A 15,609-nucleotide genomic window follows, 5' to 3' on the forward strand; every position below is an offset into this window, starting at 1 on the left:
AAGTTGGGCATTTCAAGCTACACATGAGAGTCATAATATACCATTTTACTACATACTGTACAGCATGGATACCACATCTTCCAATTGGCACCTCTGTACAGTCCTCCATATGGTTATTTTTCTTATCCTGCAATCTGGATCGTTTTAATTTCCTGTTAAATTGTTTATCTTTAGGGTCTTGTTTACTCCAGCATGAGACTTCATTTATATTTCATCACAAGATAAATTCCACTATCAGGGACAAGCTGGCGATAAATGGTTTCATTTTAAAGACCTTTGTTGAATTTTTTTTCCAAATGATATTGCTGACAGAGCCTCAATTACAGTTAAACAGTACCTTCTGGATAATAGCCTCTGCCATGAGCAATTATAGCAGTAATACCTGGGAAATTGCTTGTTCTTCTTTTCCACCTTCTCTCAGGTCAGACTTGATTTAGCCAATCCCTGTCATTCTTTCTAATCTAGTCTAATCTAATAATACTAGTCATTTAAATGTATATCAAGGAATGGCTAACTGTGCAATGGTAACAATAGTGAACATTTTGTATCGATGAATCAGGGGCTTGTTCTTCAGTAGTAATTATGTTTTTATCCCTAAAGGTTTTATGTCTGTCCTGTCGCACTACCAATGTGAATCTAATACTGGATCTTGCATGCCCCATTGAAAAACTAATTTCACCACCTGATGAAAGCAAGGTAAATCTTAGAATACACTACTGTATATCACATGACCTAGGTTACCTTTGACACAAAAATATGTAATTGTCATCTATCATATTGTCAACCAAAATATGGAAATATCTCAAGCCCTGTACACCCTTTACCCTTAGGTGGGTACAACAAGCTCCCTAAAACTCTCTCATTTCTTACATTATGAAATATTCATTCAATGAAACAAATGTTTAGAGCAAAGTCTTTGTACTGTATGTAAAGTATGGAGATAATTATATTGGGAGCAACAGCCATTATCTACAAGAAACAGTGTGTGGACACAGATTCTGAAATGTCTGAAGTATTTGGCATATTGAATATTAATAGGAAGTGCAAAATATTTTGATTAAATTATTAACTGTGTGGATCATTAATCATTAATGCTGAAAATTAGGAATATTTGCAATGCAATACCAATTTATTTTTTAGGCGTAGTTCTTTATTTAAGGGATGGATGGAGTTCAGAGATTCATCATACCGTATGTATTTAAAGATACATTCACATAAGATGAGAGTTTTTTTTTACTCAGTCTCTCTATAACCCATATACAATAATAATTAGGTGGGTCATGTCAAATTTTACACATGTACAAGTGTGTATTAGGAATGTGTGTTTTGCATATCCCAACTCCCACTGTGATACCCTCAGAGAGTGGGGTCATGGCCAGGGTCTGAAATGATCAATGCTGACCCTGTAGCAATTAGGGTTAAGTACCTTACTCAACAGGTTTTTCACCTTGAGGATTTAAACTAGGGACCTTTCGGTTACGGGCCAAACGCTCTAACTGCTAGGCTACCTGCCACCCATAATGTATCATTGTATGTACTCAGATGGAAGCGATAGCACAATGGTACTGTAGTAATCCCTCCCAAAGAGTGTTGTCTCTTTGTGAGAGATATCAGAATTGACACAAGGCCTCTGTTTTCAGAACATGAAATCATTCTTTTAATGGCCTGCCAAGTGTACGCACATTCCCAAAGTTTGATTTTGGTCTGCAAAACGAGCAGCTCAAAAACCTCAGACAATTTATTATGCTGTTTGTGCCTCACGCTACTAGTTATCATCTGCAATTTATTCCCTACCTTGGGGTACTGTGAGCCATTTTCTCAATTTTTCAGTGGCTCACTTTATTTTGTGATCCTGGGTGCTGCAGACTCCTGCCTCCAGCCATGGTGTCAGAACATCACAGAAAACTACACCATTATACTGAAGCCAGTTAACAAAGAGAGAGGCAGAGAACCAGTCTAAAACATGGGGCAAGCGATAGAATACATAAGATTACAGAGTTCACCATTTCACTGGAGGATGGGAGGGAAGCAGGGAGGGAGGCAGGATGAGAGGGAGGGAGGGAGGACGAGAGGGAGGGAGGCAGGACAAGAGCGAGGAAGGCAGGACAAGAGGCAGGACGGGAGGGAGGACGAGAGGGAGGGATGCAGGACTGGAGGGAGGTAGAACGAGAGGGAGGGAGGCAGGACAAGAGTGAGTGAGGATGGACGAGAGGGAGGGAGGGAGGGAGGGAGGGAGGGAGGGAGGGAGGACGAGAGGGAGGACGAGTGGGAGAACGAGAGGGAGGAGATTTGCCTCTAACGTGGAGCATGGAGCGTGGAGCGTGTTTCATCCCCTGTACTGAAGGATTGCATCCCAAATGGCACCATATTCCCTATATACTGCACTACTTTTGACTAGGGCCTATAGTAGTGTACTAAATAGGGAAATGGGTGGCATATGGGTCACACCCTATCTTTCCTGCTGCACAGGGATTCTGAGTCACTAATGAAAGCTGTTTCAGGCCTCAACACACGCATCAACCATAAACTCAAGGTCACCTGTGTGTTCAGCCACCTGTCTTAAAGACTGTTGCTCAAAATGTAGAATCTATTTGACGAATCCCTCTGGTATCACCATGTTTTCCTGTGTTTTTGTCCATGTTTTATTCAGAAAGGTTGGCTATAGCAGCTTCAGTCAGGATGGAGTCCTCTAGCCGTTTTAGCATGTTAATTGGACAGTGACCTTGGTGTGTTATAGAGGTGTTAGCCTGAATCTCTCTGGCCTAATGAAATCACCTTTACTGTCCCGTTTTAGCATTTCTATACTTCCCTCTGACACTGCCAAAGGGGGAAACAGTAGACTTTTATTGTCATGATAGACATTTTAACATTAAAAAGAAGGTTGTGGATGCGAAGGTAACCACCCCGTTCTGCCCCCGTCACACCCCCCTGGAAGTCTCTTCTCCGGAGCTGTAGATCCAGGTCACCTTCTGCACAGGCGTTTCTTTACCTCTACTTTACACAAAAAAATATTGTGGTCACCCTCCCTTCACATTTCTTACTGTCAATCGTGAATGATAATTCCTCAAGGTTTACCGGTGAAACTTTTTGACAACAATTTTATCTCAATCAGTTTCATGAGAATATCTTGAGTTATGAAATGTTGTTTTAATTGACATACCGTGAGAGAATTTTCGAGCAGATGGTGTTAACAAGCTGTACGCTCTTAGAAAAAAGGGTTCTTTGGTGTTCTATATTTAAGCAATAAGGTATGAGGGGGTGTGTGGTATATGGCCAATATATCAGGACCAAGGGCTGTTCTTCCACACGATACAACAAGGAGTGCCTGGATACAGCCGTTAACTGTGGTATATTGGCCGTACACCACAAACCCCTGAGGTGCCTTATTGCTATTATGAACTGGTTACCAATGTAATTAGAACAGTAAAAATATTTTTGGGATCATAACCGTGGTATACGGTCTGATATACCACAGCTTTCAGCCAATCAGCATTGAGGGCTCAAACCACCCAGTTTATAAAGAACCTTTTGGTTCTTTGGACAAGATTAAAGAGCCCTACTAAAAAAGGTTCTATATATATATAAGTGAGGGAAAAAAGTATTTGATCCCCTGCTGATTTTGTATGTGTGCCCACTGACAAAGAAATGATCAGTCTATAATTGTAATGGTAGGTTTATTTGAACAGTGAGAGACAGAATAACAACAACAAAGTCCAGAAAAACGCATGTCAAAAATGTTATGAATTGATTTGCATTCTAATGAGGGAAATAAGTATTTGACCCCTCTGCAAAACATGACTTAGTACTTGGTGGCAAAACCCTTGTTGGCAATCACAGAGGTCAGACGTTTCTTGTTGTTGGCCACCAGGTTTGCACACATCTCAGGAGGGATTTTGTCCCACTCCTCTTTGCAGATCTTCTCCAAGTCATTAAGGTTTCGAGGCTAACGTTTGGCAACTCGAACCTTCAGCTCCCTCCACAGATTTTCTTTGGGATTAAGGTCTGGAGACTGGCTAGGGCACTCCAGGACCTTAATGTGCTTTTTCTTGATCCACTCCTTTGTTGTCTTGGCCGTGTGTTTTTGGTCATTGTCATGCTGGAATACCCATCCACGACCCATTTTCAATGCCCTGGTTGAGGGAAGGAGGTTCTCACCCAAGATTTGACGGTACATGGCCCCGTCCATCGTCCCTTTGATGCGGTGAAGTTGGCCTGTTCCCTTAGCAGAAAAACACCCCCAAAGCATAATGTTTCCACCTCCATGTTTGACGGTGGGGATGGTGTTCTTGGGGTCATAGGCAGCATTCCTCCTCCTCCAAACACAGCGAGTTGAGTTGATGCCAAAAAGCTCCACTTTGGTCTCATCTGACCACAACACTTTCACCCAGTTGTCCTTTGAGTCATTCAGATGTTCATTGGCAAACTTCAGACGCTCTTTCCTGAGCAGGGGAACCTTGCGGGCGCTGCAGGATTTCAGTCCTTCAAGGCATAGTGTGTTACCAATTGTTTTCTTGGTGACTATGGTCCCAGCTGTCTTGAGATCATTGACAAGATCCTCCCGTGTAGTTCTGGGCTGATTCCTCACCATTCTCATGATCATTGCAACTCCACGAAGTGAGATCATGCATGGAGCCCCAGGCCGGGGGAGATTGACAGTTCTTTTGTGTTTCTTCCATTTGCGAATAATCGCACCAACTGTTGTCACCTTCTCACCAAGCTGCTTGGCGATGGTCTTGTAGCCCATTCCAGCCTTGTATAGGTCTACAATCTTGTCCCTGACATCCTTGGAGAGCTCTTTGGTCTTGGCCATGGTGGAGAGTTTGGAATCTGATTGATTGATTGCTTCTGTCTTTTAGGAGCATTAGGAGCACTCCCTTTAAGAGTGTGCTCCTAATCTCAGCTCGTTACCTGTATAAAAGCCACCTGGGATCCATAAATCTTTCTGATTGAGAGGGGGTCAAATACTTATTTCCCTCATTAAAATGCAAATCAATTTATAAAACTTTTGACATGCGTTTTTCTGGATTTTTTATTGTTATTCTGTCTCTCACTGTTCAAATAAACATACCATTAAAATTATAGACTGATCATTTCTTTGTCAGTGTGCAAACGTACAAAATTAGCAGGGGTTCAAATACTTTTTTCCCTCACTGTATACCCAGTGAAGGCAAAGAACCTTGATGGTTCTATCCCTACCCCAGTGTAATGGGGATTTCAGAAAACAACAGCTAACAAAAGCTTACTCAGTCACATTAAACTCTGAAATGACAACATTCCCTTTTAATTTGTTTAAACTGTTTTGCAATCATGCTACTGCATGATTTCACCAGGGCAGAAAAATGGCTAGCTGACATCCAACACATTAGCTCTCTATGGCAGGGGGAAGACCGAATTCATATTTTGCAACATTTTTGCCAAGGTCTGACTGGCAAATGGCAAGGTTCATATAAACCTGTGCTGTTGGAAACTAAATGCTAGCTCGAAGCAAGAGCAAATAATCTGTTTAATAAAAGCATGCACTCAAAAAAAGGGTTCTATGTAGAACCTTTTGGTCTATTCATAATGTAACTGCCATTCCAAGTAAAACCCCAACTGACATTCCAGCATGACCACGCAAGACAGACAGAGGATGGTGGTTGAACCAACTTGCATGTATCCTACCAATATGCACGTTATTTTTCCATGTATAAAGGTTAGCAAAGTTTATTATTTCATTTGAATGTATGAAGCCAAAGTCATATGATAAACTATAAGCTAGGATTTTAGATGTTTTTATTTAACTAGGCAGGTCACTTAAAACCTCTTGGGGCTAGGGGGCAGAATTTTCACTTTTATTATTCATAGATTTGGATAGAAAACACTCTGAAGTTTCTAAAACTGTTTGAATCATGTCTGTGAGTATAACAGAACTTATGTAGCAGGCAAAACCCCGAGGACTTAATGTTCAGAATTATTATTTTTTGCCTCTCTCTGTTCCCTGAGTTCTCATTGCCAAGGGATATTTCTTAGGAACCTGTTTTCAGTTCCTACCGCTTCCACTGGACCAGTCTTTGGAATTTGGTTGAGGTTTTTCTTTTGTGCAATGAAGAAGTAGGCCAACCACGAACTGGGTAACACTTTTGTGAGTTGCGCAAGACGTAAAATGTAGCGCTGGTTTGTTTTCATTCCTGTATTGAACATAGATTGCCCCGTCTACAATTTGATCGATTATTAACGTTTAAAAATACCTAAAGTTGTATTACAAAAGTAGTTTGAAATATTTGGCAAAGTTTATAGGCAACTTTTGAAATATTTTGTAGTGACGTTGCGTTTTTTGTAAGCTGTTTTTTTTCTTGATCAAATGCGCTTTATAAATGGACATTTTGGATATATATGGACAGAATTAATCGAACAAAAGGACCAATTGTGATGTTTATGGGACATATTGGAGTGCCAACAAAAGAAGCTCGTCAAAGGTAATGCATGTTTTATATTTTATTTCAGCGTTTTGTGTAGCGCCTGCAGGGTTGAAATATGTTAAGAACAAATTTTTATTTAGAATGACAGCCTAGGAACAGTGGGTTAACTGCCCTGTTCAGGGGCAGAACGATAGATTTTCAGCTCAGGGATTTGATCTAGCAACCTTTCGCTCTAACCACAAAGTTGAAATGTTATTCGAATTTGAGCACATTCGTAAGCTAGCTAGGCTACTAGGAAACATCTAGGCTACATTAATTCACCACTTCAGAAACTAGCCAGCTAACTATTTCAAATAAACATAATTTATTATGGTATGTGCCAAATAGAGCTACAGACCCAGCCTGATATTGGCAATTAGCTAATTGTTACTTAAATTTCAGTGGTGTCAATTGAGGGGACTATGTTTCATGAAGTTTCATAGTTGTTCTTCTACGTCATAATAATTATATGTCTGCATAACATTTTGTCCTCATTTTGGAAGATTAGCTCATGCTTATTTCTGAAGATCAACTCATGTTTTTGCTCCTTTTTTCTTCTTCTCTGGAACCAGTCAGGCAACAACCCATACTGTTCTGGCGCTAGGTAGCCCAGTGGCTAGGGAATTGGACCCGTGGCCAAAAGGTTGATGGTTTGAATCCTGGGCCAGGCGCTGGAAAAAAACAGGTGGAATTGTTCTGACAACTAGAGGGCCGCTGGGTTCACATCCTCAAAACATTCCCCTACTGTTGGGCCCTTGAGTAAGACCCTTAACCCCACAGCATGTTCTTCATCTAGGGGCGCCGCACTGCAGCTTGAACCTGTGCTAATCTCAACTCTATGTTTGTGGGTGTTGAGAAGACATATTTTTGTTGTTCGGACAAAGTTGTATTGTATTGTATTGTAAAGAAGTCAGACGATTATTTAATTGTTTATTAAATTATATTCTTAGCTAAGAAATATTACTATTTAATAGTAGTAGCCATAATTAATAAATGGCACCATGCAGGGTTCTATATGGAACCATTTAGGTTCAGTGAGGAACCTTCTAGGGTTCTGATCAAAGAACCCTAGAAAAGTGTTCTACAGTATATAGAACGTTTAGGGATGCCATATATGAAGCAAGCAATAGAACCCTTTTTGTTTTTATAAGGAACCTTTTTTCTAAGAGTAGCATACCTGTTTCAATAAAAGCACATATTTTGCCAAGTGGCGCGTGCTGTTGTGTTTTGGCATGAGAGAAAAATGTGACCATTTGTGCAATCATCCTTAAATCTCATAAGAAATTAGGTGCTGTTTTCGCTCTTGCAGTAAAGTAATACTATGATATTATATTCAGTTTTGTTATGTAGAATTGTATCATCATGTGATCTTGCATTCATTCAGCTTTGATCTGATTTTATTAAACGAGCACTGCACCATTCTCCATTCATCAATGAAATTCGCCAGAGTAGCCTGTTCTCTGGACAGCCGAACAAGTAGAACAGAGACTGTGCAGAGACTGCGCGTACAGTAGAGAATCCGGCACATGCGCAGAAGCTTCAGACTTCTAGCTGTTAGGAGGAGGGTTCCAGAGAAATCGGATCCACAGCCACTCACTAAAAACTATTAGGAGAGAGTTCATTCTCAAATCAGCTGAGCTGACCCTCCTTTGTTCATTATATACTTGAATATCTAGCTCTATTCTCTTCTTCTCCTTTTGATTCATTGCCAATTGTTTGTATCGTGAGGGCATCATGTGTGAAATTACAATACATGAAATAGTCAGATAATATTTCCAGATATTTTATAGAAACTTTTCCTCTCTGTGCAGCGGAGGAATATCGGCACAAGGTGGTATATAATCTCTTCCTGTAGCACTTTGAATTGTGCCGTCTCAATTTAGACCTATTAAACACTATTACATCAGCAATATGAAAATCATATTTTAATATGTAAAACGATTTTTTAAATACATATTATATTCTGTTTTAATTCCTAATATCAGTAAATATGGTATATTAGAGTCTTTAATACTCTTCAGAGATTAACCACCAGCCACTCGTTGCCTGTGTGCTTATGCAGGGATTCAGCTTTATCAAATATTAATTCTTCTAAACTTGCTCTTTTAAGAAGATTTCTTTGATGTTGCTTAATTTCGCACAGCCTAGGCAAAACTCTGCGTCTGGTGCTGGTATCCATTGGAAAGTAGACCAAGGGGCATGATTCATTGATGAGTAGTGTAGAACCATAGACTCACATCTGTATTTTATATGCTTTAAAACTGTCATTAATACAATTCAGTTATAGAAATCAGAAAACAATTTGTTATTTTGCTCACTATCTCTGCTCCTATTTCTTCCTGTCTCAGAGTTCTAAGGTATGGATGTCTGGGATTGTTCCAGTTTGTGTAAACGTTTGTGTGCAGATAAACTCGTAAACAATATCTGTTGTATCACAGCTGTGTCAAATGGGTTGTATATCAGTTGTACAACCTGAGCGTGTTCTAGGCCTTTGTTGAGGTGAGCAGATACTGTACAGACTGAGCCGTACTGAAAGTTGATACACAACGCATTTGGCAAGTCATTCTCACATTTAATGACACCCACTAACAAATAGTTTGCAGTATCACAGTATAATGCCAATTAACCAGTTCAAATGTGGGTACATTTTGGTTTCACAATGAAAAGGTCATATCAGTTACAGTATTTCTCAAATGTTACAGTTTTTCTCAATTGCGAAAGCAACACACAAAGTGCTGTTGTCTTTTTTTGTCTCCATGGTTATGGTATGTGTCTTGAATTTAACAGTCAATTTGAAATTTAGAAAGTTCTACAAACATTGAGAGATATAGAATTGGCAATTAATTATATTTTGCTACTTCTTTTGGCCCTGCCCAAGCAAGAGCACACAGATTCAGTTTGGAGCTTCCCTGCATTGTTTGGGGAGATATATTAAAGAGGCAAAACATAAAGTTTAAGGTTATCACCCAATTAAATTATTCATCATGGACAAGATAGTGATGTTGGCCCATGGAGTTTGGGAATTTATCTTTCTGTAAACAAGTTTAAGCAAGCAGGATTGAAGTAAATTGCAAAGACGAAGGAGCTCTCTTTAGAGCTGCTGTGCTCTCTCCCTTTCATGTTGCCTGACTTGGGGGGCTGAACAATGTTAATCACATTGGGAAGACCTTGGGCCGGCAACACAGCAGCCTGATTAGTTTCACTCACTTCAGACAAGGGCCGCTTTGGAAGTCTGCAATAATATTGTTTTCTTCTTCAGTGGATATCTGAGGAAGAGAAATAAACAGAATAATTTAAATATCACCGATGTGTTTGTTCTCTTCAAAAGCGAGAAACATCTTGTGATTCTGTTTTGTGTTTTTTAGAGTGGGTGTCAGATGTTGGATGTATGCACTCATTATTTCAATAAGCCCATTTGGGCCTCTCAGTCTCATGCATTGCTTTCTATAAAGAGAATTGTGGATGACCCACCATATTCTCCAGTTAATGCAGCATTACAAAAGAATACTAGATGGCTGTGGATAGATAGGACTGAGGCTACGGTGGGACCAGGGACCCACAGTCCCAAGTCAGTCTGAATTGCAAACAAGACTATTGCCCCAATTCCTGATGAAATGGTGTGGTTAAGTCCAAATAAATTGAGTCCTCTGGTAGATGGTGGAGCTGAGGGGGTTGAAGTAATTATACCGTTGGTATTTTTGTTTTGATATACAGTATGTTTTTGGGGCATCTTAAAAATTATCCTTGAAAATATTTGTCTAAAAGGATGATTGATTGATAATCATAGAACAGGTTTGGTCAGCTTTAGTGCAGTCAGATTGTGCTATTGTGCCTGTTAAGAGAATTGTTTTAATTTAAAAGGATTGGGGAATCAGTAGAACATCACCATGGTCTGAAGCCTGATGCAATGGCGATGAGAAGTCAGACAACTGTCTCCAACGGTATGCCTCTTCACAATACTGATGTGACCCCGTTAAATAACAAAGTGCACACAATATACAACATATGGTATATACACAAGTATCTGGACATCCCTTCAAATTACTGGATTCGGGATTTTCAGTCCCAACCATTGCTGACAGGTGTATAACATCAAGCACACATCCATGCAATCTCCATAGACAAACATTGACAGTAGAATGGCCTTACTGACATTCAACGTGGCACCATCATAGAATTCCACATTTCCAACAAGTCAGTTCGTAAATGTCTGCCTTGCTAGAGCTTCCCCGGTCAACTGTAAGTGCTGGTATTGTGAAGTGGAAATGTCTAGGAGCAACAACGGCTCAGCCGCAACGTGGTAGGCCACACAATCTCACAAAACAGGGCAGCCGAGTGCTGAAGCGAGTAGTGCGTCAAAATCGTCTGTCCTCGGTTGCAACACTCCCTACCGAGTTCCAAACTGCCTCTGGAAGCAACGTCAGCTCTGAAACTGTTTGTCGGGAGCTTTATGAAATGAGTTTCCATGGCCGAGCAGCCGCACACAAGCCTAAGATCACCATGCTCGATGCCAAGCGTCGGCTGGAGTGGTGTAAAGCTTGCCGCAATTGGACTCCGAAGCAGTGGAAACGCATTCTCTGGAGTGATGAATCACGCTTCACCATCTGGCAATCCAACGGACGAATCTGGGTTTCGCAGAGGCCAGGAGAACACTATCTGCCCCAATGCATAGTGCCAACTGTAAAGATTGGTTTAGGAGGAATAATGGTCTGGGGCTGTTTTTCATGGTTGGGGTTTGGCCCCTTAGTTCCTGTGAAGGGAAATGTTAATGTTACAGCATACAATGACATTCTAAACAATTCTGCTTCCAACTTTGTGGCAAAAGTTTGGGGAAGGCCCTTTACTGTTTCAGCATGACAATGCCCCTGTGCACAAAACGAGGTCCATACAGAAATGATTTGTTGAAATCAGTGTGGAAGAACTTGACTGGCCTGCACAGTGCCTTGACCTCAACCTCATCGAACACCTTTGGGATGGATTGGAACATCGACTGCGAGCCAGGCCTAATTGCCCAACATCAGTGCCCAACCTCACTAATGCTCTTGCGGCTGAATGGAAGCAAGTCCCTGCAGCAATATTCCAAAATCTAGTGGAAAGCCTTCCCAGAAGAGTGGCTGTTATAGCAGCAAAGGGGGGACAACTTCATATGAATGCCCATGATTTTGGAATGCGATGTTCGACAAGCAGGTGTCCACTTTTGGTCATGTAGTGAAGTATTTGTGTGCTTGTTTGATTGTTTGGTGTGGTTGTCTCTGCCCAAAACTAGTGATGATGAGTATCCTTTCCTTGTGGAATGCAGGATAAGCAGGTTTGAACCTCGGTCGTAGCTTACATATGCAGGGCTGAGTGGAAGAGAGGCCTAGAGTCGCAGAGCCATCTTGAGGACACCTTACAACATTGATGGATGAAGTGACATCACCAGGTAAAACTGAATTATAAATCACTGTGTTGGAATAAGGTGGCCCACACACAGACCTGTACTTAGGAAAAATGTATTTCCCAGAGGTTACGGTCCACTAAGTGCAACGGTACTTCTATCCTAACAGTCTCCTCTCCGATTGTGAATAAATAGGACACACAAAACCATATGAGCCATTTGAACTGAATTGAACCCCACAGACGCAGGCAACACAACTGTTGAGTGAGGGGCGCGTGTGGGGGAGTCCAGACGACTTCAGACTGCATCCATGGGCCAAAGTCTGCATTCCTATGCATCTTCCATAGCAGCACACTACAGACCTGAGTAGGAGAGCACACTTACTGCTGCAGCTGGTTGTTCAGGAAGTTGCTTGGCCAAGTGTCTGTGTGGACCATGCCAGAGTAGTGGATGTGACTGGGAGGGCTCTCAGCCAGTGGAAGATAGAGTATGCTGACACACTCTTACAAAACTCTTATGCAAGAGACATTTACGCCACCACACCAGACTTCTCAAGAGCTGTTTGGTTTATGAAGAGAATAGATCCAACAGTAGTAAATTCTAGCTGACCACCATATAGAATCGATTTTCCAAAAAAGGAAAACAATATTTTAAAAGACCAAAACTGTTAAACAGATGCTTAATTTGCCTCGGTTACATGCTAAATGTAAACAGATACGTGTATAACTTCTGGTACATACAGGTCCCTTTTACTTAGTACAGTGCTCGAGTGCACTCTGAATGCTGAAGACAACAACAGAAATGTGTTCCTGTTTTTGGTCTGGTGATGCAAGTCAAAAATAACAGAGCCACCAAGATTCTGATGAGAGAGAGAAAGATCAATCTTGATAAACTCCCATATGAACTAGGTGAAGTGTCACAGTGCGCCACCATAGCAACAAGCTTGGTACCTAATGCCACAAGAAAAGGTCAACCAGTGGAGCACAAACACCATTGTAAATAAAAGCTATATTTATCTGTTTATTTATTTTCCCTTTCATACTTCAACCATTTGCACATTATTACAACACTGTACATAACCAATAATATAGCAATTGAAATGGTTGGTATTGTAAACGTATGTTTCCCATGCCAATAAAGCCAATTGAATTGAGAGGCAAAGGGAAAGAGGGATACCTAGTCAGTTGTACAACTGAATGATTTCAACTGAAATGTGTCATCCACATTTAGAGAGAGAGAGCGAGAGAGAGAAAGAGAGAGACAAGAAGGGGCTTTACGCCATCAAAAGGAACATAAAATTCAACATACCAATTAGGATCTGGTGAAAAATACATGAATCAGCCCTTTATGGTTGTGTGGTCTGGGGTCAGCTCACCAACCAAGAATTCACAAAATGGGACAAACCCCAAATTGAGACTCTGCATGCAGAATTCTGCAAAAATATCCTCTGTGTACAACATAAAACACTAAATAATGCATGCAGAGCAGAATTAGGCCGATACCAGCTAATTATCAAATTCCAGAAAAGAGACATTAACTTCTATAACCACCTAAAAGAAAGCATTTCCCAAACCTCCGTTAACAAAGCCATCACCTACAGAGAGATGAAGCTGGAGAAGAGTCCCCAAAGCAAGCTGGTCCTGGGGCTCTGTTCACAAACACAAACAGACCCCACAGAGCCCCAGGACAGCAACACAATTAGACCCAATCAAATCATGAGAAAACAAAAAGATAATTACTTGACAAATTGGAAAGAATAAACAAAAAATCTGAGTAAACTAGAATGCTATTTGGCCCTAAACACAGAATACCTGACTGCTGTGACTGACCCAAAATTAAGGAAAGCTTTGACTATGTACAGACTCAGTGAGAGAGGCCTCCGTAGGCAGACATGGCTCTCAAGAGAAGACAGGCTATGTGCACACTGCCCACAAAATGAGGTGGAAACTGAGCTGCATATTAGAGACATATTTCAATCAGATTACAAAGACCCACAAATAATTTGAAAACAAATCAAATTTGGATAAACTCCCATGTCTATTTGGTAAAATACCACAGTATGCAATCACAGCAGCAATATTTGTGACCTGTTGCCACAATAAAAGGGCAACCAGTGAAGAACAAACACCATTGTAAATACAACCCATATTTATGTTTATTTATTTTCCATTTTGTACTTTAACTATTTGCACATTGTTACAACACTGTATAAAGACATAATATATGAAATACCTCTCTTCTTTTTGAACTTTTGTGAGTGTAATGTTTACTGTTAATTTCTGATTGTTTGTGATCTTGGTCGCTCTTGGAAGACTAAACACAGCGAGGTTCTGCATCATGTTGACCATGGAATTCTTAGGGATAACAGAAAACATATTCTTTCCATTTGATACAGCATGGGAGGTGATTAATCTATGGCAGGAGAGATCACAGAAAATACTATCAAGCACCTAATGACAGAATGATAATTAATCTTGGGAACAACCTTTTTCTTTCTTTCTTACTTTCTCTTATAGATATTGTAGTGAAGTGTTTTTTTCCTTCTTGTAATTGTGGCATTTTGTCACCTATATCACCACATGAGGGCGCTGTAGATGGACAAATCTTCCGGAATGGATTCTCTCTGTCCATTTTTCTACCAAGTCTGCAGTAGAGGGGGTCCAAGAGTTGCACGGTTAGTTACCTGGGCATATGATGAGTGATGGACACATGCCATATCAACAGTTACTTATTTATATCCTATAGGACATGTTATATGTGTTCATGTCAGCTCATTGGTGATCCTGAGTAGCTCAGCGGTCTAAAGTGCTGCCTCTCAGTGCAAGAGGTATCATTGCAGTCCATGGTTCAAATCTAGGCTACATCACATCTATTATATTTTCTCTTGAGGCCTACAGTAGAGTTGTGACTCATTCTCAGTACAGTGCTGTTTTGAGGGAAGGAGCGATTTTTTTGAAGTTACCAAAATACATGTGTGTGTGTTTTTGGGCTTTTTCTGTCTGTGTGTGTGTGTGTGTGTGTGTGTGTGTGTGTGTGTGTGTGTGTGTGCGTGTGTGCGTGCGTGTGTGTGTGTGTGTGTTATATCAGTCTCAACAGCTCAATTCCAAATAGAGATGTATGTAAGAAGAGAGGGTGGCTTGTATTATCTTCCATCTCAATGGGTCCTGACACACACGCACGTGCACACACACACACAAACACACTCACACAGACCCCAAACCATTTCCCTAGATGCCAGACTGATAAAAGGAGAAATTCGACAATAGAAACCCATCCATTAAACACATTACATTCACTGTCCATCATAACAAAAACCAAGGAAAGATCCTATAAATAAACACGTTTTTAGGAAGGGAAGACTTACTGGAAATTGTTTGCTGGGCAGTTGAAAAGGTCTCTGAAGTCTCTGTTTGTGTTCCAAATGGTCCCCTATTCCCCATGGGTCCTGGTCAAAAGTAGTGCACTACAGAGGGAGTGGGGTTCAATTTGGGCCTCTATTTTGGGCATTAAGGGAGTCTGTCTAGGTTTGGAGGCTTATCATGACCAACCGTGATCTCAGTTCAACTCAGTTAAACTTCAAATTAGCTTTCCCCCAGAGACCTCTCTTTCCCTCTGAGACCTCTCTTTCCCTCTGAGACCTCTCTTTCTCTCTAAGACCCCTCTTTCCCACTGATACCTCTCTTTCCCTCTGAGACCTCTCTTTCTCTCTGAGACCCCTCTGAGACCTCTCTTTCTCTCTGAGACCCCTCTTTCTCTCTGAGACCCCTCTGAGACCCCTCTTTCTCTCTGAGACCT

The sequence above is a fragment of the Oncorhynchus mykiss genome, chromosome 5 (genome assembly GCF_013265735.2).
Source record: "Oncorhynchus mykiss isolate Arlee chromosome 5, USDA_OmykA_1.1, whole genome shotgun sequence".
NCBI lineage: Eukaryota > Metazoa > Chordata > Actinopteri > Salmoniformes > Salmonidae > Oncorhynchus > Oncorhynchus mykiss.